Here is a 23,882-nt window from a genome sequence, read left to right as displayed (position 1 = left end):
CAGGAGTACAGTCTTAAAAGGAGGTAGAGACGTTTAGGGAAGGAATTCCAGAGCTTAGGCCTAGAAGGCTGAAGGCACAGCCACCAATACTAGGGTGAAGGGAATAGGGAAGGCACAATAGTTCAAAGTTGGAGGAATGCAGAGATCTTGAAGGGTTGTAGAGGCTGGAGAAATATGGAGGAGTGAGGTTTTGGAGGGATTTAAACAAGGGGATGGGAATTTTAAATTTGAGGCATTGGTGGACCGGGAGCCAATGTAGGTCAATGATCACAAGGGGGATGGGTTAGGATACAGGCTGCAAAGCTTTGGGTGAGCTCAAGATTTTGGAGGATGGAATATCGAAGGCTGACCAGCTGCAATAGTCAAGTCTGGAGATAACATTAGGATTGATGTGAGTTTCAACAGATTGGCTGAGGCACGGGTGATGTTACAGAGGTGAATGTAGACAGTTTCTGTGATGGACAGAATGTAAGATCAGAAGCTCAGCTGAGTGTCAAATGGGATGCGGAGGTTCTATTCCACCAGGAATCCAAATTGCTGATGCAACTTAAAGCTTTCAACAGGATCCTCAAGAACTTTATTCTTGTGACTTAAATACAACATTCTGAAGTTGAATTTCAACTGCATCAGCCACCACTATACTTCATAAAGCATTAAAACTCAGATCCAGAAAGCATTCTATTATACTACTCCCAATGGCATTTTGATCACTTAAAGTCGTCTCATTTAAACACCATATTTTAAAGTTAGACTTTCTGAATCACTGTCATCTCACAGCTTGATCATCTCATTAACATAAATGCAGCAAAAACATCAAATCAATAACAAGCCAGTTCAGTTTTCTACTGAAAAGAGCAAAATGAAATACTCCCCAGGTTTAGCACATTGCATTTCAAATTTACAACAATGGGAGATAATTTCTTCAATGATTATGTGCAAAAAAATTGTAAACATGATATTACTATCTATAGCGCACAGAGAAAATCTTTCTTCATTGTCAAACATACAAACTATCAGCTACTGCAGATTGACTTTAGCATTTAAAGCCTGAGGGCAGTTAGAACAACAAAACAGAGAACTGTCCTTTAACAGTACACCAGCCTCTACCAGTCATGGATGAGCTGGACATACAGCCAACCAAATCGGAACTCAGTGATGCCATTGATTCCCTAGCCAGCGGAAAAGCCCCTGGGAAGGACAGCATTACCCCTGAAATAATCAAGAGTGCCAAGCCTGCTATACTCTCAGCACTACATGAACTGCTATGCCTGTGCTGGGACGAGGGAGCAGTACCCCAGGACATGCGCGATGCCAACATCATCACCCTCTATAAAAACAAAGGTGACCGCGGTGACTGCAACAACTACCGTGGAATCTCCCTGCTCAGCATAGTGGGGAAAGTCTTTGCTCGAGTCGCTCTGAACAGGCTCCAGAAGCTGGCCGAGCGCGTCTACCCTGAGGCACAGTGTGGCTTTCGTGCAGAGAGATCGACTATTGACATGCTGTTCTCCCTTCGTCAGATACAGGAGAAATGCCGTGAACAACAGATGCCCCTCTACATTGCTTTCATTGATCTCACCAAAGCCTTTGACCTCGTCAGCAGACGTGGTCTCTTCAGACTACTAGAAAAGATCGGATGTCCACCAAAGCTACTAAGTATCATCACCTCATTCCATGACAATATGAAAGGCACAATTCAACATGGTGGCTCCTCATCAGAGCCCTTTCCTATCCTGAGTGGTGTGAAACAGGGCTGTGTTCTCGCACCCACACTTTTTGGGATTTTCTTCTCCCTGCTGCTTTCACATGCGTTCAAATCCTCTGAGGAAGGAATTTTCCTCCACACAAGATCAGGGGGCAGGTTGTTCAACCTTGCCCGTCTAAGAGCGAAGTCCAAAGTACGGAAAGTCCTCATCAGAGAACTCCTCTTTGCTGACGATGCTGCTTTAACATCTCACACTGAAGAATGCCTGCAGAGTCTCATCGACAGGTTTGCGTCTGCCTGCAATGAATTTGGCCTAACCATCAGCCTCAAGAAAACGAACATCATGGGGCAGGATGTCAGAAATGCTCCATCCATCAATATTGGCGACCACGCTCTGGAAGTGGTTCAAGAGTTCACCTACCTAGGCTCAACTATCACCAGTAACCTGTCTCTAGATGCAGAAATCAACAAGCGCATGGGTAAGGCTTCCACTGCTATGTTCAGACTGGCCAAGAGAGTGTGGGAAAATGGCGCACTGACACGGAACACAAAAGTCCGAGTGTATCAGGCCTGTGTCCTCAGTACCTTGCTCTACGGCAGCGAGGCCTGGACAACGTATGCCAGCCAAGAGCGACGTCTCAATTCATTCCATCTTCGCTGCCTTCGGAGAATACTTGGCATCAGGTGGCAGGACTATATCTCCAACACAGAAGTCCTTGAAGCGGCCAACATCCCCAGCTTATACACACTACTGAGTCAGCGGCGCTTGAGATGGCTTGGCCATGTGAGCCGCATGGAAGATGGCAGGATCCCCAAAGACACATTGTACAGCGAGCTCGCCACTGGTATCAGACCCACCGGCCGTCCATGTCTCCGTTATAAAGACGTCTGCAAATGCGACATGAAATCGTGTGACATTGATCACAAGTCGTGGGAGTCAGTTGCCAGCATTCGCCAGAGCTGGCGGGCAGCCATAAAGACAGGGCTAAATTGTGGCGAGTCGAAGAGACTTAGTAGTTGGCAGGAAAAAAGACAGAGGCGCAAGGGGAGAGCCAACTGTGCAACAGCCCCAACAAACAAATTTCTCTGCAGCACCTGTGGAAGAGCCTGTCACTCCAGAATTGGCCTTTATAGCCACTCCAGGCGCTGCTTCACAAACCACTGACCACCTCCAGGCGCGTATCCATTGTCTCTCGAGATAAGGAGGCCCAAAGAAAGAAGCCACTAAACTAGGAGATGAGATGGTGAGAGAGAAATCCTTTAACATTCCAAGCTCTTCCAGTTGAAGCACTTTACCAGCCTTTCTGCACAAAATATTTAAATTTTGAAAGGTATTCTTTTTACCGGAGATGGCTTAGCCAGCAGGGAGGCCAACACAAAATTCACCTGTCTACATGTCTTGAAGAACGTTCTGCATAGCATTACTGTTAAAGGGAAAACCAATTGGGAATAATCAACTTATTCATTTCTTAAATATCATGGCTGGAATTTTTCATTGGGCAGGTGGCCCACCTGTCAAAAAGTCAGTGGTGAACCCCTCTTCACCAGGCCTGGGGAGCCAGACTGGGATTTTATGTTCCTCAGTCCCTTAATTGATCTTGGGCGGGTCTTCCACCTCCTTGAAGCAGGAAGTCCTGCCTAATGGAGCTGCTAGCCAATCAGCAGGCTGGCAACTCTTAGTCCCAGCAGTTCCACTGGGAGTAGTGGCCACTGCTGGGACTACACCTAGCCATCACAAGCAAGAAGAAGAACGGCCCCGGAACTCAGGTGAGTTTTTCGGGTCTTGCCGAGGACAATCGGTCAGGGCCCGTCAAGGCAAGGGATGGTTGGTTAGGGGGGCGGTTGGGGCTTCGGGGGCAGTCCTCCATGGGGATCAAGGTGCCCAATCAGGGGGGCTCCCCATCAACCCACAAGAAGGCCCCCTGGTTTCACCAGGCGGGATTTTTGAGGCTTCCGCCTTCCGGCCGCAGACGGTAAAATACCCGCGGCGGCAGGAGGAGGCCCTTAAGTACCAGTTGATTGGTCACTTAAGGGCCTTGAATGGCCTGGGGCGGGCAGGCTGTTTCACGCCGCCACCCCGCATAAAATTGCAGCAGGGGCGGGAGGGAGTCGGGAACGCGCGCCCCCCCCCCACCCCGCCTCCCAATTTTACGCCACCCACTGCCACCAGCCTACTCATTTGGGGGGGGGGGGGGGGGGCGCGTAAAATTACAGCCCAATTATTTCCCCAACTGGCGCTATAACCCAGCCAGTAACCTTTTCATTAATTACTCCTAGAAATTGCTGAGCAAGTATGTGTGTTCAGTTTAAACAGGAAATTCAGATTCCAAAGATGAAAAAAAATTCCAGCCTATGCCCCTATTTCCAAAACATTTCAGTGCAAGACATGTGCTTCAACTGGGAGATTAGAACGTTAAGGGATTTCTCGCTCACCATCTCATCCCTACTTGCCAAATACTGCAAAAGAACAAAAATAATGACAGCTACAGCAAAAGTGCGTGCTCAAAGCCATTAATTAAAAATACATGCATACCAACTCCAAAATACACATTGCACACAAAAGACAAGCCAGTTTTGCTGTACTCTTTTAAACTGCAGGACACTATTTCAATGAATTGGCATACATTTCAATGCCTCCATCTCAAGATCAATGCAGAATATATTATAGATGAAATTTGACATACGTGTACAGGGTTGCATCACTACCCACTAAGATGTCACATCAAATTTACGACATAAATACTTCACACTAAAGCTGCAAAATAGGTTGTCTTTCCCTATTTACATATTTACTGACCAAAGCTAAGTTTCAGCTTCATTTTCAATAGAAATACATTTATACCAAGATTATAGTATTAAAAATATGGTTTGAAAAGATATTTCAATACTGCAATTCAACATTTGAATATGGCAAACAACCAAATTTTCCAACTGTCAGACATGCAGAATTTAAGACTTAACTCTTTTTATTGTGCCCTTTGCAGTTAATAAGATGACAGCTGTCAAGTAGAATTCTAGTCAGATAAAACACTAATTCAAGAGACAATCTCCCTACAGAAAAATGTTGATTGGTGGTTCGAACTAGATTTGTAACCACAATATTTACTTAATTATATATTTAATCACTGCATAATTGTACCAATATGTTAAGCACTGCTTTCAACAGAATGTTCTTTTTTAAAAAAAGTGATTTTATTCACCAAGAAAATTAATTGAAATACTAATGAAAAGCTGTCTAATTTAATAAAGCCCTATGAAAATGCTGGCAGAGAATTGCAGTTCCACTACAGTTTTATTTTGTGATGGATCTACACTTTATGAATTTAACACACTTTAGAACTAAATTGCAACAGTGCAGTTAATTTCAGCAAAAGTGCATTTTTAAAAAAATAAAACGCACCAAATCATTCCAGTTCTCTTAGAACAGGATTAATGACATTTCTTTAAATAACTACCTACCCTCTCTTCAAAACTAAAAGGCAATCAATCACTACATTTTACAAAGCATAAATTAACCACAATTGTGTGGAAGACAAATGTAATTTGCAAGATTCACAAGACTTGCATTATATAATGAGTGAGATCACAAAAAAGTGAAAATGAAAGGTTCAAATGATCAGAGACTGAATTTTGGGAGGAAATATATCTAACTGAATTGTCTCGAGATATAAAACAGTTGTCTGTAATTTTAACATTTTGTGAAACTAACTCATGAATGCTCAATCTTGGAGTGGAGCTGAACACAGAATACTTCCACAAAGGATGATCTCCAAATCAAATCAGTTAAAAGTGTGCTTTTGAAATATTTTGCTTTTATTATCTAAACTAACATACCATTTAGTACCCTTATTTGTAGTTCTTTACAAATGTAAGTAGATCAGCTTACAAAATTATCCCCAATGCATATAGGAACAGCACTTACCTCTATCAAGACTGAGATTCTTATAAAAATCCAGGTCTGCCATGAATAATATATTTCTTACACATCACTAGATAAGTCATTAGATTTTCTTAATTTCATCTACAGCCTTCCCATTCATAATTCTCAATGCTCTAACTTATTAATAGATTTCATACTGTATGCCCATTCTGTATACAGACCCTAATCTGAAAGATCACAATTATGTCATTCATAAAAGAATGCCTTCATCCAGAGTGTTGAAATACTTGACGTAAATTCCACAGAATTGTGCTTGAAGAGAACTTCTCAATAAGTAAAAAGCTCAATGAGAAAAAGGGAAAACAAAATCATCGGTCAGTGCCTGTTTCTAGCTGCTGCTTCTGTGAGGATGCAGTGGGTGTGACTACAGTGGGAAACAGCTATGTATGCTTGATGTCGATATGGAGATCCCAATAATATCCACAATGCAAATACTGTGCAGGGCAGGGTTTGGAGGGAATAGCATACTTAAAATTGTCTCTTCAGCATGCCACAGGGACAATTTTGCCATCAATAATTAGGCAATTAAAAATCATAGACAGTCAATGCAAAAGGAAATTATGTGAAAAAGTTCACCCCAAGTGCAGCTCCATTAACCCATTAATTTTGGTATACAAATAACCATTAACATTGACTTAACTTCAATAATGTTAATACTTTAGCCTGTTCTTCTAATCTTACTTCATTAAAGACAATTGTGTATTCTAGACCCTGAAAAAGGTCTCCAGTACTGAAAGAGCTCCATTACCTACACAAAACTGATCAAGCTTTACACATTTTCTAAACAAGCTTTCAAATCTGAAATTAATATTTACACTTTTGAACACAGTTTTAGTTTTTCTTAAATTAAATCTTATATTCATCAATTCATTTCTGGTAGCCTATCACATTATTCAGAACCTTTTTGGCTAGAGTGCCAAAGATGCAAAGCCCTGGCAATGCCACTGTGATCAGCTGATTGGAAGAAACTGGTCAAAGTCAGCTTATCTCCATCTGGCACATAACAGGCTAAGTGAGAATGGACAACTTTGAAAATATGAAATTCACTCAAACTAGTCTGAGCCACAGGGAACTTTAAAGAAGCAAAATAATAGTGGGGGTGGGCTGCAGACATGGTTGCTATTCTATTTAGAGTGCATCTGCTGAGGCCCAGTGTGTTTTCACCATTTCTAGGAATATACAGAATAAGTTACGAGACATATGGAGAAAATGTTCTCATCTTGTAAAGAATCCTAATACCTAACCTCTTATAAAAGCATGTATATTTTGCATTTTTCCTCTTTCTCAGGCAGACAGGAGAAACAACACCAATATTCAGCAAATAGAGACCTGCAAGCTCAACCCCACATTCCCCTACACTGAGTCCCCAGGCTTGTGCTTCAACAAACTGACCTGATATTCTACCTGCAAACTTTACATTTAGTCTGCAGATCTTAATTTAAAACCACACACATATAAAATTTGATATCAACACTGCCCATGTCACAATTTGGCCATTCATATGTGACAATCACTCAATACCAGAAAAGGTAGCATATGTCCTAAATCACAAAGACATCTTTTAAATTTAGAAAATAGTTTATGGTTTTAACTAGTCTCTACCTAGGAATGTACCCTGAGCATCCAAAAATTAGAGAAGTAGCTTTCTTGGGAGTTCCACGCCAGATAAAGGAGCAAAGTCCAATGAAAATTAATTCCGTGTGCAAGTGAAAATGAGGAAGCTACTTCTGAATGTTTCACACACTAGCATCTTCTCTCAGATAACCTCTGATTGTAAATGCACTAGCTTCTGGTAATGGTCTATGAAGAATATTAAACAGGAAACTCACTTCAGATCCAACAATGTGTTATAGCTAAATCTAGCAAGAGCAAAGCATCCCTGTCGATGCCAAAGCAGGGATTTCATTCAGCATTGGCACCATGCCAGTGAATCAATGCCCAATACAGTTACACTTCATTCTCCTGTGAAGAAATTCACTAATCTGTATGCACAAATTTGCAATGATTTTACCAATAAATGTGCGAGTTTCACTGCATTTACTGCAAGACAGAAACAGAGTAAGTGCAACAAGAGCATCAGCACTCCTGGCTATAATCAGCAATAAAATAGCCAGTTGTGAATTCTTGATAGTTATGAACGATGACAACAACTATTTGCATTTGTATAGCATCTTATACAGAAAAAAGTCCCAAAGCATTTCAGAGAGGCATAATCAAAACAAAATGGACACTGAGCCAATGGAGAAGATATTCGGACGGCAGTGACCTAAGGTTTGAACAAAGCAGTGGGTTTTTAAAGGAGGGTCTGAAAGAAGGACAGGGAGCTGGAGAGACATAAGGGTTTAGAGAGGGACTTTCCAGAGCATGATGCCTAAGCAGTTGCGGGCATGGCTGTCAGTGCTGAGATGATACACAAGGGGCCAAAGTCGGAGAAATGGAGGCAGGTTCCATTGTAAATACAAACCTGGTGTTTGTGGGGCCTTAATGTTGGTGATAATTGGCTACTATAACAGCAAAGACTGAATTTCAAGTATTTCATTCATTTTAGTACATGATGTTAAATGGATCCAAGCCAAATGGTGAAGGATGAATCTAGACATAGATCCTTTTCTTGACAGTTGGTTTATTCATAAAATGCAGCATTACATATCTCTGCCTCCTGCAAACCCACACCTTGGCTGGAATTTTATCAAGTGCCAATTAGGCACCTAATTGGACAGCGTTGGGCCTTCCACGGGATCAAGGATCCCGGTGACGGAAGTCGCACCCTCCGAGAGCTACGAGCCAATCAGAGGCCGCAGGTCTTTAACTGAGCAGCGCCACTGTGGTGGCAGTGGCTGCGGCTAGTGGAGCACTCACCCGAGGCCTAGGAGTGGCACTGGACCCAGACCACACGTAGGTCAGAGTGGGAGGGGTCTCGCGGTGTGGGGGTTGTGGGGAAGGGGATCGGCAGCAAGGGCAGGGGACTGTCTCGCAGCAGGCCCCGCCACACCCCTCGCTCGTTCCCAATACCGGGTCCTTCTTTCAGGCACTAATGCTTTTTAATGAGGGACCGAACCCCTGGAGCCTACAAGCAACCCTCGTGATTTTTCTTGCCATATTCCCTGTTCAGCGACAGGCACGCCCACTGCTAATTGCAGTGGCGGTGGGATGAGGCCCTTAATTGGGCATCAATTGCCAACTTCAGGGCCTCAATTGGTGGTGGAAATGGAAGGCCATTCACAGGCCTTCCTGTCCCGGACTTAATTTCGGCGGAGGCAGGAAGGTGGCGGGCACCTCCCCTCCCCCACCATCACCGCACCATCCCACCAGATTACATGCTCTCCCCACCTCCAAACCAGCCACAGGGGAGGGCATTAAATTCCCCTCCTTGTGTTCCAGCAGGCGCTCTTTTTATCCCATCTAAGTCCTTAAATAAACAATGCCCTTCACATGTTTACCTTAACAACACAATTAACCTATCATTAATACTTGAAACCCTCTATGTAAATATTATTCTTTCATAAGCCAAGTTTCCTGTAATAACCTCAGGGACTCAGTCTTGGAGATACAAAATCATGAGGGATCAAGAACCACCAGCCATCTAAGAGAATAAAACGTGCATACATTTTCTATATTTCACATGCAATGTATATGACAAGGTGTTTGTAAGAAGATATCGGGACATGATAACATAGGGCATTGTGATCAATTCACTGGTCCATCAAATCTCATTCGGTCACAGGTACATTTGCTAGAAATATTGATTTCAACCTAACAGTTACCACTAATTTGGGACTCAATTTCAGATTTTTTTGTTGACATATATAAAAGTCCACTGTCTGAAGTTTAAGGATTACATTATTACAATGGCAACTTACAAGAGTTGGGAGAGCGAGGAGCAGCTTTGCAGCAGCCCAAAGCATTTGAACAGAAGCGAGGCAGAACAGCAGCAGAGAGAGGTGAGCTACACAGGAGAAATCATAAAACGGCATCATATCATGAGGAATATGGGAAATAGGAGCAGGAATAGACCATCCAGCCCCTCAAGCCTGCTCCATCATTAAACTGATCATGGCTGATCTTCTATCTCAACTCCATTTTCCCGCTCTATCCCCATATCCCTTGATATCTTTAATATCTAAAAATCTATCAGTCTCGGTAAAGGCCTGCTACCCGACCCAAGCCAGACGGGACCCGACGACATGCGTCGGGTTCAGGTTGAGTCAGGCCCCTCTTCCGGGACCAGCTTTCAAGCTTGGATTGGGTCGGGCCAAGTCCAGGTCGTGCTCGGGCCGGACACACACGGTAAGTGCTCTGCCAGTAAGTATTAAACATTTTTTTTTTAAACTTAGCGGAGCTGGGAGTCCGTAACGAAACTGAGTCTGCGCAGTGAGCGAGTGCCATCACTATGACATCATCACACATGCGCTGCAGCTTCATGGAGCTTCCCAGTTGGAAGGTAAGTAAAGGGATGCTCGGGTCAGGCCGAGTGGGGGCGGGCTCGGAGCAAAATTGGAGGGACTCGGGCCGGGTTGGGCTCGGGTCCACTGTGGCTCGGTCAGTTTCTTTTTCCCAACCTGAGCAGGGTTTAAATCTCGGTCTTGAACATACTCAATGACTCAAAGATTCACCAGCCTCCGAGTGACGAAATTCCTCTTCATCTCAGTTCTAAATGACCTACCTCTTATTCTGAAACTATGTCCTCTGGTTATAGACATCCCAGCCATGGGAAACATCCTTCTTGTATCTACCCTATTGAGCCCTATAAGAATTTTGTATGCTTTAATGAGATCACCTCTCATTCTTCTAAACTCTAGGGAATAAAGGCCCAGTCCCCTCAATCTCTCCTCATAGAACAACACCGCCATCCCAAGCATCAGTCTGGTGAACCTTCGTTGCACTCCCTCTATGGCAAGTATATCCGTCCTTAGGTAAGGAGACCAAAAATGTCCACAATATTCCAGGTGCAGTCTCACCAAGGTTCTATACAATTGCAGCAAGACTTCTTTACTCCTGTACTCAAATCCTCTTTTTAAAAAGGCCACTATACCATTTGCCTTCCTAATTTCTTGCTACACCTGCATGTTAGCTTTCAGTGACTTCTCAACAAGGACACCAAGGTCCCTTTGAATATCAACACTTACCAATCTCTCACCATTTAAGAAATACTCTGCATTGCTGTTTTTCCTACCAAAATTGATAACTTCACGTTTTTCCACATTATATTTCATCTGCAATGTTCTTGCCCACTCACTTAGCCTGTCTAAATCACCCATGAAACCTCTTTGCATCTTCCTCACAACTCAGAGAGATGGCAGGTGTAAGTTTACAGGTAAACATTTAAGTTAACCTACCTGTAATTAGTTTAAAAACTAAAAGAACCCATGTTGAATAAATACATAAACTTTAATTAATTCACTAAATAAAACAAGATTATAAGGGGATGGCAGGGCAGGTGGTGTGCTGCAACTGCAGTAAGTGGGAGGTTGTGGACAGCATCAAGATACCAGACAACCAGATCTGCCATAAGTGTCTGTACTTCAAGGAACTTCAACTCAGAGTAGTTGATCTGGAGACTGAGGTGTAAACATTGTGGGGCATCAGGGAGGGAGAGTGTTACCTGGCCAGTTTGATTCAGAAGGTGGTGACACCCCTTAGGTTAAGGAATGATACAAGTCTGGTTAGTGGTCAGGAACAGGAGGGTGTGACTGCAAGCCAGGCAGGTATGAAGAACCCAGATGCCGTACTGGAGGAGTCGCAGCCTTTACCCGTATCCAAAAGAGCTTCTTGGATAGGTGAGCAAACTGACTACAGAATCATAGTCAGCAGGCAATTCGAGCAGTGGGAGCAAAAAGAAATGTGATAGTGGTAGGGACAGTATAGTCAGGGAGATAGATACTGTTCTTTGCAACTTTGTGGTTGGTCAGTTTTTTTAAAAAATCACAAGTCAGTTTCACAGCTGACAGGCGCTGAAGCAGGAACGTGCTTCCGAACTTCGGACAGCTTTGGGGTTTTCTGGCTTTTTTTTTTAAAAAGCCCATCAGAAAGCCCCGAAGCTGTCTGATGTTTGGAAGTGCGTCCCAGCTTCAGCACCCATCAGCTCTGAAACTGACTTGCGATTTTTTTTAAAAGCCAGTCTGGAAGAAGAAGTGAATGGGAAATTTCTCATCTCTGAAATACATCCGCGGGCCGGATGGAAACTTTTGGTGGGCCAGATCCTGGCCCATCCCATTTGTTGGACAACCCTGCTCTGAAGTTTGGAAGAATGAGAGGTGATCTCACTGAAACATATATAATTCTTTAGGGGCTTGACAGGGTAGATGTAGGGAGGATGTTTCCCTGGACTGGGGAGTCTAGAACTAGGGATTACTGTCTCAGAATAAGGGGTCGGCCATTTATGACTGGGATGTGGAGAAATTTCTTCACTCAAAGGGTTATGAAACGTTGGAAATTTCTACTGTGCAAACTGTGGATGTTCAGTCGTTGAGTAGATTCAAGTCAGAGATCAACAGATGTTTGCACACTAAGGGTATCGAGGGATATTGTGATGGTGCAGGAAGGTTTAACTGAGGTAGAAGAGCAGCTATGATCTTATTAAATGGAGGAGCAGGCTTGAGGGACTGAATGGCGTACTCCTATTCCTATTTCTTATGCTCTTCCTGAAGGAGTACATTTATTACTGTGAAATGGAGTACTAAATACAGAGAGATTCCTTTCAGAAAGAAAAAGCTTTCCGTTACAAAAACAGTATTGAAATTAGCACATTAAAATTATTATTGCATTAGTGTCTTTGAAATAAAGTTGAGAAATTTCATACAGCAACACCCCCATGTGTCTAAAGAGGGTAATAAAAATCCAGGTGCAGTCAGAACAATTAAAGACATTGAACTAAGTACGCACAGAATTCAACTCACAATCCAATTGAAGTATACTGAACCTGTATTCAGACTGTTGTGACAAGATTCAGTATGTGAAACCCATTACAATGTAAATCTAACTGACAATTTTTTTTTTAAATGCTTCCATATGGAAATTGTGGAACCAGGGCTGGCAATGATTGAGAAAGCCAGAACAAATATTCCATTCGGTTTCAAAAACATAAACAAGAATTTTTTTTATCCGTTCATGGGATGTGGGCGCCACTGACTAGGCCAGCATTTATTGCCCATCCCTAATTGCCCTTGAGAAGGTGGTGGTGAGCTGCAGTCCTTGGGATGTAGATACGTCCACAGTGCTGTTAGGAAGGGAGTTCCAGGATTTTGAAGGTGCTTTCTAAGGAGCCTTGGTGAGTTGCTGCAGTACATCTTGTAGATTGCTGCCACTGCGCATCAGTGGTGAAGGGAGCGAATGTTGAAGGCAGTGGGTGGAGTGCCAATCAAGCAGGTTGCTTTGTCCAGGATGGTGTCGAGCTTCTTGAGTGTTGTTGGAGCTGCACCCATCCAGGCAAGTGGAGAGTATTCCATCACACTCCTGACTTGTGCCTTGTAGATGGTGGACAGGCTTTGGGGAATCAGGAAGTGAGTTACTCGCCACAGAATTCATAGCCTCTGACCTGCTCTTGTAGCCACAGCATTTATGTGGCTGCTCCAGTTCAGTTCCTGGTCAATGGTAATCCCCAGGATGTTGATAGAATGTGTATTTTTAAGGGCATTTGAATATTTATGAACACACTACCAATGCAGACCTCTATCGTAATACCTTAGCTTGCATGGTGCCCCCTGCTCCCCACAGAAAGTCAGAACGAGAGCAAATATCCTTCAGCATATATTAGTGAAGCTGGTGCTCATGAAGCTCCGTCTAGTGGTAAATGTGCACAGATGCAACTATGTGACAGGTACTTCTCAAAAAAGAAAATCCAATTAAGATACCACCTGTTGATATGAAAGAATGGAATAGTAGTGTCCAAATGAGCGATATTTGCACCAACACCAACAGCAGCAACGTAGCAAATTTATTAGAATAGCCAACAGGCTACAATGGGGTAGAAGGTTATAATCCAACGGGAGGTCAACGAGGACTTTATAAAGAAGACTCCAAGGACCTGTTAGTTAACTAATTTTCAGCACCCTGCATTGAAAGAAACTGCCTGCCACCTGAAATCTTGGAAACTTTTGATGCTGAAAAATTGTTACAATTCTTTTTGCCCATTTGCTAAGCATAACAGTTGAATTACTAGAGAGAATGAGGAATTGAAGGAAATTAGTATTAGTAAGAAGGTTGTATTGAGAAATTAATGGGGCTGAAGGTTGATAAGTCCCCGGGACCTGATATTCCACATCCCAGAGTGTTGAAAGAGGTAGCTATGGAGATAGTGGATGCATTGGTGATCATTTTCCAAAATTCTATAGATTCTGGAACAGTTCCTGCAGATTGGCTGGTTGCAAATGTCACCCCACTATTTAAGAAGGGAGGGAGAGAGAAAACAGGGAATTATAGACCTGTTAACCTTGTTTCAGTAGTAGGGAAAATGCTAAAATCTATTCTGAACACTTGGATAATAATAATCTGATTGGGCACAGTCAACATGGATTTATGAATGGGAAATCTTGTTTGACAAACCTGTTGGATTTTTTGAGGATGTTACTAATTGAATTGATAAAGGAGGGTCGGTGGACGTAGCATACTTGGATTTTCACAAGGCTTTTGATAAAGACCCCCACAAAGGTTGTTTAGCAAAGCAGAAAACAGACAGTAGGAATAAACGGGTCATTCTCACATTGGCAGGTTGTGACTAGTGGGGTACCATAAGAATCAGTAGTTGGGCCCCAGCTGTTCACAATATATATCCACGATTTGGATGTGGGGATCAAATGTAATATTTCCAAGTTCGCTGATGACACAAAACTAGGTGGAAAAGTGTGTTGTGAGGAAGACGCAAAGCGACTTCAAGGGGATTTGGACAGACCTAATGAGTGGGCAAGAACATGGCAGATGGAATATAACGTGGAAAAATGTGAGGTTATCCACTTTAGTAGGAGGACAGATATGCAGAATATTTCTTAAATGGTCTTAAATAAGTCACTGAAAGCTAACATGCAGGTGCAGCAAGCAATTAGGAAGGCTAATGGTATGTTAACCTTTACTGCAAGAGGATTTGAGTACAGGAATAACAAAGTCTTGCTTCAATTGTATAGAACATTGGTTAGATCGCACCTGGAGTACTGTGTGCAGTTTTGGTCCCCTTACCTTAGGAAGGATATTATTGCCATAGAGGGAGTGCAACGAAGGTTCACCAGACTTGTTCCCAGGATGGCGGGACTATCCTATGAAAAGAGATTGGAGAAACTGGGGTTGTATTCTCTAGAATTTTGAAGAATGAGAGGTGATCTCATTGAAACCTACAAAATACTTAAAAGGAATAGACCGGGTAGATGCAGGTAAGATGTTTCCCCTGGTTGGGGATTCTAGAACCAGGGGACACAATTTCAGAATAAGGGGTAAGCCACTTAGGACCGAGATGAGGAGAAATTTCTTTACTCAGAGGGTTATGAATCTTTGGAATTCTCTACCCCAGAGGGCTGTGGAAGCTTAGTCATTGAGTATGTTTAAAGCAGATTTCTAAATACCAATGACATAAAGGGATATGGGGATAGTGTGGGAAAAAGGCATTGAAGTGGATGATCAGCCATGATAGTATTAAATGGCAGAGCAGGCTCAATGGGCTGAATGACCTACTCCTGTTCCTATGTTCCATGTTCCTAGTAATGTTTATCATTTATTCCTTCACTTTTTTTGTTAAACTATACAATAACAGTAGAATCCGCATGTCAAACTGTCTCATCATAGTATAAACCTTTCCTCATAAAAACAACATTACGTTGGTGCAGGAGGACTTCACAATGACCTAGCACCATACTCCTTAATCTTCCTAGTCCAATTGCTAACATACTGGCCAGTATTAATGGGATCAGCATTTACATACATTCAAACTGAACACATAACTTGAAGGGTTGGCCACTCATTCAGCAGCATCAAAGCTATGATGATATTATCAACTTAAATACAGCTCAAAAGTCATTTATTAGAGTTTTACATCTTGCATGCAAGAGGTCTGTGCTTACATGGTGCTCTAACCTTGCACATACCAACCATACCAGTAAATTAACAAATGGAATTCCACGGCTCCACCAATTACATCAAGAATTGTCAAAAATGCATTTTCCAATTTAACTCATAAACCACACTTAAAACAACAAAAGGGGACTTAGTTCCAATGGTACCAGACTCCCAGCTACATTATTAAATTCACCCTCAAAGAATAATTGGTAAATCTCACCAAATCTTTAAAGGTAGCAGGACAAGTTGAGAAATCTGCTAAAAAAGGCATATGGGATCCTTGTCATAATAACTAGAGGAATAAATACAAGAGCAAGAAAGTTATGCTCAACCTTGATAAAAAAAAAACACTGGTTAGGTCCCATCTGGAATATTGTGGTCAGTTCTGGGCACCACACTTTAGGAAGGATGTCAAAACCTACAGAGGTTGCGAAGGAGGTTTATTAGAATGGTACCAGATGAGAGACTACAGTTACGTGGAGAGTCTAAAGAAACCGGGGTTTATCACCTCTGAATAGAGGTTTGGGAGATTTGATAGAGGTGTTCAAGTTTTCAAAGGTTTTGATAGACTAGTTAAGGAGAAACCGCTTCCAGTGCCAGAAGGGTCAGTAACCAGAGTACATAGTTTTAAGGTAATTGGGCAAAAGATCCAGAGGCATCACAGGGAAACATTTTTTAACACAGCAAATTACAATGATCTGGAATGGACTACCTTAAAGATGCAGATTCTATAATAACTTGCAAAGGGAATTGCAAAAATATTTGAAAAGGACAAATATACTGGGCTATGGGGAAACAGCAGGGGAGTGGAACTAATTGGAAATCTATTTCAAAAAGCCAGCACAGGCATGATGGTCCAAATGACCTCCTTCTATGCTGTTTCATTCGATGATTCCTGATTAAACCATCATGTTGATAATATGGCAGCAAAGCACCTCAACAATAGTAGTGGTTCATGTAAGCTGGAGGCAGTATTTAAAATGTTGTCCAGTTTTAAGGCTTAGTGTAAGTTAGTGTGTAATAAAAACTTACAACAGACTAAAAAGCAGATATAAATAATTTAGACTAACACATGACAGAGCGGGTTGTGTGTCTGGGCATGCAGTATGTGGGAATTTGTGGACAGAAAGACTGTCCCGAGCGAGCAAGTCTGCAGCAGGTGTCTCTGTCTAAAATCTCTCCAGCTCAGAGTCATTGAAATGGAGTGCAAGTTTGTGATACTCCAACATAGCTCTTAAAGCTGAGTTGGAGTATCTGGACAGTTTGCTCTAGTCTTCAGTCACACCTCATAGAGAATGTTGAATAGTTACTTTGCATCAGTATTTACAGTAGTGGGAGAGGGTAGCATGCTGGACATCCCAAGGAAGCTAATATTAAATCAGGGACAGAGACTCACCAAAGTTAACGTAAGCAAAATAACAGTAATAAAGAAAATAATGGCACTAAAGAGGGACAAATACCAGGACCAGATGATTTCTACCCCAGGATTTTAAATGAAGCAGGTACAAACATTGCAGATGCTCTAAATATAATCGTTGAAAATTCTCTCAATTCAGGAACCGTTCCTTTAGATTGGAAAATTGTGCATGCCAGTCCGCCATTTAAGAATGGTGAGAGAGGGGAGAGGGGAAAGCCAGGGAATTATAGACCAGTTTAGCTTCACATCTGTTATCAGGAAATTACTAGAGCTATAACTAAGGATACAGTAACTGACCACTGAAAGTTTTCAGCTGCTTAGAGAGAGCCAGCATGGATTTGTAAAGGGTTGGTCATGCCTGGAAAACCTGACTGAATTGTTTGAAGGGGTGACATAGAAACATAGAAAATAGGGGCAGGGGTAGGCCATTTGGCCCTTCGAGTCTGCTCCACCATTCATTTTGATCATGGCTGATCATCCAACTCAGTAGCCTGTTCGGGCTTTCGCCCCATACCCTTTGATCCCTTTAGACCCAAAAGCTATATCTAACTCCTTCTTGAAAACATACAATGTTTTGGGTTCAACTGCTTTCTGTGGTAGCGAATTCCACAGGCTCACCACTCTCTGGGTGAAGAAATTTCTCCTCATCTCAGTCCTGAAAGATTTACCCCATATCCTTAGACTATGACCCCTGGTTCTGGACTCGCCCATCCTTCCTGCATTTACCCTGTCAAGTCCTGTTAGAATTTTATAGGTTTCTATGAGATCCCCCCTCACTCTTCTGAACTCCAGCAAATATAATCCTAACCGACTCAATCTCTCCTCATACGTCAGTCCCACCATCTCAGGAATTAGTCTGGTAAACCTTCACTGCACTCCCTCTATAGCAAGAACATTCTTCCTCAGATAAGGAGACCAAAACTGCACACATTATTCCAGGTGCGGCCTCACCAAGGCCCTGTATAATTGCAGCAAGACATCCCTGCTTCTGTACTCGAATCCTCTCGCTACCATTTGCCTTTTTACTGCCTGTTGCACCTGCATGCTTACCTTTAGCAACTGGTGTGCGAGAACACCCAGGTCTCGCTGCATATTCCCCTCTCTCAGTTTATAGCCGTTCAGATAATAATCTGCCTTCCTGTTTTTGCTACCAAAGTGGATAACCTCACATTTATCCACATTATACTGCAGCTGCCATGCATTAGCCCACTCACTCAACTTGTCCAAATCACCCTGAAGCCTCTCTGCATCCTCCTCACAACTCACCCTCCCACCCAGTTTTGTGTCATCTGCAAATTTGGAGATATTACATTTAGTTCCCTCATCTAAATCATTAATGTATATTGTGACTAGCTGGGGTCCTAGCACCGATCCGTATGGTACCCCATTAGTCACTGCCCGCAATTCGGAAAAAGACCCATTTATCCCTACTCTTTGTTTCCTGTCCGCCAACCAATTTTCTATCCATTGCAATACACTACCCCCAATCCCATGTGCTTTAATTTTACACGTTAATCTCTTATGTGGAACTTTGTCGAAAGCCTTCTGAAAGTCCAAATAAACCACATCCACTGGCTCCCCCTCATCAACTCTACTAGTTACATCCTCGAAGAATTCCAGTAGATTTGTCAAGCATGATTTCCCTTTTGTAAATGCATGCTGACTCTGCCTGATTCTACCACTGTTCTCTAAGTGCTCTGATATAAAATCTTTGATAATGGACTCTAGAATTTTCCCCACCACCGACGTCAGGCTGACTGGTCTATAATTCCCTGCTTTCTCTCGACCTCCCTTTTTAAATCGTGGGGTTACATTAGCTACCCTCCAATCTGTCGGAACTGTTCCAGAGTCTGTAGAATCTTGGAAGATGAACACCAATGCATCCGCTATTTCTAGGGCCACTTTCTTACATACTCTGGGATGCATACCATCAGACCCTGGGGATTTATCGGCCTTCAATCCCATCAATTTCCCCAACACCATTTCTCTACTCATACTGATTTCTTTCAGTTCCTCTCTCTCACTAAGCCCTGTGTTCCCCAACATTTCTGGTATGATATTTGTGTCCTCCTTTGTGAAGACAGAACCAAAGTATGCATTTAGTTGGTCAGCCATTGCTTTATTCCCCATAATAAATTCCCCTGTTTCTGAGTGTAAGGGACCTACATTTGTCTTCACCGATCTTTTTCTCTTCACATACCTATAGAAACTTTTACAGTCAGTTTTTATGTTCCCTGCAAGCTTGCTCTCGTGCTCTATTTTCGCATCAAAAATACTGCAAAGTCAAAAGGAAATCATTTACAGCTCATAATTTTGCAATAAGGTTATATAGAAATCCAACTTGTCCATAAGATTTCCTCCAAGTTCTGAATCCTCACTAACAAAAACTATGGGCTGAAGTTTCAGAATGGATGTGGGAATGAGGAGACAGGTCTGGTTTTGGGTCAGAAACCCACCTCTGGTGAGAAACTGATTAAAGTTCAGATTTTTGTGTGGGGAAGCAGTTAATTTGTATGGAAACGGGTTTCCTGTCCACTTAGCGCCAGTGGAGACTGGAATGGAGGTGGGTCAGATGAAGTGTGCGGCTATCACTGAGGCTGCTGGCTGTCCTGAGGGAGAGATCTGTGGTTTGTGCCAAAGCCTTCCACTGCACCAGAGGTGAGCCGGAGGCCTGGCTCTAGGGGCAGGGCAGACCCTCACTTCATCGATGCCGATCTGGATCTAATGCTGAACGTCATGAGGGACAGGAGAGAGGTCCTCTTCTTGGAGGGTGGCAGGAGGAGGCCACCTCGTCGTGCAGCAGGGACACCTCTCTGTTCAGCACAGTGGCGCAGTGGTTAGCACCGCAGCCTCTCAGCTCCAGCGATGCGGGTTCATTTCTGGGCACTGCCTGTGTGGAGTTTGCACGTTCTCCCTGTGACTGTGTGGGTTTCCGCCGGGTACTTCGGTTTCCTCCCACCGCCAAAGACTTGCAGGTTGATAGGTAAATTGGCCATTGTAAATTGCCCCTAGTGTAGGTAGGTGGTAGGGAATATAGGATTAATGTAGGAGGAGATGTGGTAGGGAATATGGGATTAATGTAGGATTAGTATAAATGGGTGGTTGATGGTCGGCACAGACTCGGTGGGCTGAAGGGCCTGTTTCATTGCTGTATCTCTCTCTATGACTCTCTCTATCTCGCTCTGCCTCCTCCTCTCTCACTTCCTGCTCCTGCCCTGATGAGCTGTCTCCTTCCAGGGCCTCATTGTCCTCAAGGTCCACACATCTCCGGACAGCCATGTAATGGTGAGTGCAGCAGACCACCACAATGAGACCCTTGCAGGAGGGTATTGGCGGGCACCAATCAACTGGTCTGGGTACCCAAATTGCATCTTCAGAAGCCTGATAGCCTGCTCAATGGTTGTCCTACTGACCAGGTGGCATTGCTGCTATTGCCCCTGTGCCTGTCTGGGGCTCCTGCAAAGGAGGGGTCAGTAGCCACCTCTTCAAGGGACATCCCTCGTCCCCTCGGATCCATCCTAGATTGATTACTAGATTGCTACTTGGAATGAGCGGGTTGTCTTATGAGGAAAGGTTGGACAGACTGGGCTTATTTTCACTGGAGTTTAGAAGAGTGAGGGGAAACTTGATTGAAGTATATAAGATGCTGAATGGTCTTGACAAGGTGAGTGTGGAGAAGATGTTTCCTCTTGTGGGTGAGTCCCGAACTAGGGGTCACTGTTTTAAAATTAGGGGTCGCCCTTTTAGGACAGAGATGAGGAGAAATTTGTTCTCTGAGGGTTGGAACGCTCTGCCTCAGAAGGTGGTAGAAGCAGGGTCATTGAATATTTTTAAGGCAGAGGTAGATAGATTCTTGTTAGGCAAAGGAATCAAAGGTTATCGGGGGTAGGTAAGAGTGTGGAATTCAAGACACAAACAGATCAGCCATGATCTTACTGAATGGCGGAGCAGACTCGATGGGCCGAATGGCCTACTTCTGCTCCAATTTGGTATGTTCGTATCCACCCACTTTGGGGGTTGGAGTGAAGATCTGAAGCAGTCTGGACTGGTGGAGGATAAAGGAGTCATGGCAGCTGCCAGGAAAGCAAGTGCAGACCAGTTGGACATTGAAGGAGTGGAAGCCCTTCCTCTTGATGAATTTGATTGGGTGGTTGCTGGGTGCCTTGATGGCCACATAGTTGCAATTGATGATGCCCTAAACCTGGGGGAATCCAGTGACGGAGACGAAACCCAATGTCCTCTCTGTCCCTGTGAGGTCGGTCTATTGTTAAATGAATGTGCTGCCCAGCTCTGGCAAAGAAGGCATCAGTGTCCAGCCATTTTTCAGATGCTACCAAGGTCCACAGCTGATCCGTGGAAGAAGCCAGAAACAAAGAAGCTCAAGGCAACTGTGACTTTGACGGCCACTGGCAGGGCATGGCAACCAGTGCTGTGAGGTGCGAGGTCCTTGCTGGCAAGGGCACAGATGTCTGTCACCATCAAGCTGGACAGTTGCAGTCTCCTGTGGCACTGGTTCTCGGTCATCTCCAGGTAGCTCTGTCTTCAGCAGTAGATCCTGTGTTGAGGGTTTTGCTTCCGATGCCTTCCTGCCCCTCTTTCCTCTCCCATGCCCTCCTGATGCCCAGGGTTCTACCCTTCCTGCAGAGGGTGTTGCCCCTCATCGCTACTGGGCCCAAAATCTGAGAGTTGTACCCCCATTGTCTGCTGGAGCCTTTCTTCTGGACAAGTGGCTGCCCAACTGTCCTTGGCAGACGCCCCCTGCTCTTCTATCCCTGTGATGCGGGGGGATGCCAACCTCATTCAAATCCTGGATGCTGAGTGCCCACTCTCCCTACCACCTGCACAGCATGAAGGGAACCCCTTTACCAAGTGCCCAGTCCCCCTTTACCCCACTGACCCTCTTATGGGGCTGGGGTGATATCCTGGAGCAGCCATGGCTGGCTCTCCACTCTGCACCCGCCTCCCTTTAGATGCCCAATTTCTGAAGGCGCAGGTAACCTGTCCGGCCCTTTAAAAATTTGAATCTCAAACCTTCACAAGCTCTTAATAAGCTTTTAAATAGCTTCAACTGTCCTAGATTGGGAGAGGAGCAGGATTCTTGTCCTTCCCTGGTGATTATTGCTAGCACCGGAATCGGCATCTTAAAACTGGCACGTGGCCTGGTGCCAGTATTTGAGGCCCCTCCGCCTCTGTTCCCACTTTCGGGGGTCTCAAAAATTCAGCCCTACATTATTTCTATCTTATAGGCATTTTAAGTTAGAGTTGTGGGTGCATTAATGAGATATTGGTTATACAACACAAGAGCAATACATTCAGAATATTCTACGTTAACCTATAGAAAATGTTCAACTAAACAAAAATTTAAAAGGAAAATACTGCAGAAGCTGGAAATCTGAAATAAAAACAGAAAATGCTGGAGATACTCAGCAGATGTGGCAGCACCTGTGGAGAGGAACAGTGTTAACGTTTAAGGTCAATGACATTTTATCAGAATCCTACCTCTCCTAGAACAGTCTGATTTGTCAGCATGTACAATTAAATGGTGACCCTGCCATGGTCCAGCTGTCAACAGTTTCCATAATTATCCATTAAGTCACTGATATTATTGTCATTGAAGGAGCTCCAGCAGCTCCCATCAATAGGTTATAGTGCCACTTTACCAAGGAAGATGATGAAAGACAAGGAGCAGGATTTTCCCTGCAGGCTTCAGTACCCTCCCATTTGGCTCAAATGGGGGTCAGGAGCCCACACTGTGTGGGAAACAGTCACTCGCCTGTGATTTTCCCTGAATTGGCCAATTAATGGCCAGAGGGCGGGCTCGCCACTCAATTAAAGATGGTAGGTAGGCTCTTGAAGCTGGAGAGAGAAAGGAAGCCTTCCAGCTTGAAAGCAGCAGAAGCAGGGATGCCATAGCAAGTAACTGAGGGAGAGGATGCCCCAAAATGAAGGTGCCCTCTCTCCAACTTTTTCAAATTTAAAATTAAAAAACACCTTTGCAGTCAGGCCACAACTAATGGGGTGGGTGGGTGGGGTGGGGCTGCAGATGAAGCCAGGCGGCAGGCTGCTTCCAGGCAGCAGTAATGTCACTCATTGCCTGCAGGGACCTGGACACCAGCTGGAAAATCCTAGTCGGTCTCCAACAATAGGCCTCAGCAGGCCTTTAATTAGGTCAATTGGCTACCTGCCATTTGAGGGTAGGTAGCCCAGCCGGTGCACCCACACCCCCACCCCCCCCCCCCCACCCCTCCATCCCACCACTGGAAAAATGGCCCAAGGGCAAGATGGAGCAGGGGAACAGGCTCGCCAGTCTCCGTTCCCAGCCCCTGCGGAGCCTAAAAATCCTTCCCTAGATTTTAGCTGGGTGGAGATTATTGAGAATCACTAAAACAAATTATCTTGAAGTGTTTTTAATCTCCTTAATATTCAAAATAATTCGTAGATAAGCAGGGGAAAACCTACTATGGCATATATTAAATCGAAAAGTTGGTCTACCATTTTATGTTAACACTAAAAATAAGCCTTCAATACCGCATGCTTCAATATTAACTAAAGAAATACATTCTCAGACTTTCATACACTGTTTTGGGCCCCAAGAATTCTTACATTAATTCTATATTGTGTACATACATCATCTGCTCAATTCCAGGGCAGACATTTGCACTGTTTATGAATGGACACACCAAAATAGTCTAAAGCTGTCTTCTCTCTTTCCAAATGCTAACTAACCTGGTATCCGTAGTTTTTTCTTTTTTTATCACGAGCACATTCTTCTATTTTAAGCA

General features: G+C 43.7%; 1 protein-coding gene across 1 annotated transcript in view; it reads right to left on the bottom strand.

Moving 5' to 3' along the window:
• The window catches only part of plch1 (phospholipase C, eta 1), a 126,213-nt gene that overhangs the window by 82,355 nt on the left and 19,976 nt on the right, over positions 1–23,882 (bottom strand). The gene's annotated exons all lie outside the window — the stretch shown is intronic.

The sequence above is a fragment of the Heterodontus francisci genome, chromosome 11 (genome assembly GCF_036365525.1).
Source record: "Heterodontus francisci isolate sHetFra1 chromosome 11, sHetFra1.hap1, whole genome shotgun sequence".
In the NCBI taxonomy this organism is placed as follows: domain Eukaryota; kingdom Metazoa; phylum Chordata; class Chondrichthyes; order Heterodontiformes; family Heterodontidae; genus Heterodontus; species Heterodontus francisci.
This window is presented reverse-complemented; position numbering and strand designations above follow the sequence as displayed.